A 1323-nucleotide genomic window follows, 5' to 3' on the forward strand; every position below is an offset into this window, starting at 1 on the left:
GTATATATATTAGGAAAATAAGACAAGGTAGAAAATGCTAAAGTAATTTTGTCAAGATGAACATTTTAGTACCGGTTTCAATCTTTGCGACTTTTCAACTCAGAGTAATATCTGAAAAACAATTCAATTGTGGAAAAATTAAGTGAAAATTTTTTAAAAAAATATTTCCATGGTTTTCAAAAACAAGGGACAATTTCCTTTTCTCTGTCTATGTATATTTGTGTATGCATATACAACTTCTAACGCGCAAGCACATTCACACAGGCAAATACACATATGTACATGCACATTTGCACTTCATCAAAATTATATATCCAGAGATAACTATGCCTCTCTGTGCCAGGGTGCAATTATGTTCGTATATGTGCATATATAGTTCTGTATGCCTATTTGTAGGCACTTACCAACCTGCCTGTATTTCTATATCTCTTTCTACACATCTAACACCACTGTATTCCTTCTCCTTCTGTAGCTCTCGACTAGTATCCAGGGACATTATATTCTGTTATGAATGTCTTATTTTGACTGCAGCTGTCTCTTTATTTCTAATATAGTAAATTATTGAATTTCTAATTTTCACTACGAGCCGAAACCTCAACCACACACATACACTCATGCACACACTCACACAGAAAGGATTTCAGTTGACATATAGACACATATACATACACACATGTACATAGACACGTCTGCAGACAGTTACAAATACGCAAATGCATCGTAACACACATATACATATGCATATGTTGTGTAACTGAAGAGACATTCGATCTCCTGTGCATACATCGGTACTCGGGGATTTCTATATACAGTAATACGTGTGTGGGTGGGTGTGATATACACATGCATACATACATACATACATACATACACACATGCATGTATCCATGCATACATACATACGCATATATATATGTATGTTTATGTTTTTGTATCTGTGTTTGTCAACCACATTGCCTGACGATAGAAACAAATTTAAAAGACATATGAGTGTATATATACTCTTTACTCTCTCTTTTGCTCTTTTACTTGTTTCAGTCATTTGACTACGGCCATGCTGGGGCACCGCCTTTAGTCGAGCAACTCGACCCCAGGACTTATTCTTTGTAAGCCTAGTACTTATTCTATCAGTCTCTTTTTGCCGAACCGCCAAGTTACGGGGACGCAAACACACCAGCATCGGTCGTCAAGCGAAGCTGGGGGGACAAACACAGACACACAAACATATACACACACATACATATATATATATACATATATATGACGGGCTTCTTTATAGTATTTATAAATCTTAAACAAGAATATTAATGGCGAGTGACTCCA

The sequence above is a fragment of the Octopus bimaculoides genome, chromosome 15 (genome assembly GCF_001194135.2).
Source record: "Octopus bimaculoides isolate UCB-OBI-ISO-001 chromosome 15, ASM119413v2, whole genome shotgun sequence".
NCBI classification, from domain to species: Eukaryota; Metazoa; Mollusca; class Cephalopoda; order Octopoda; family Octopodidae; genus Octopus; species Octopus bimaculoides.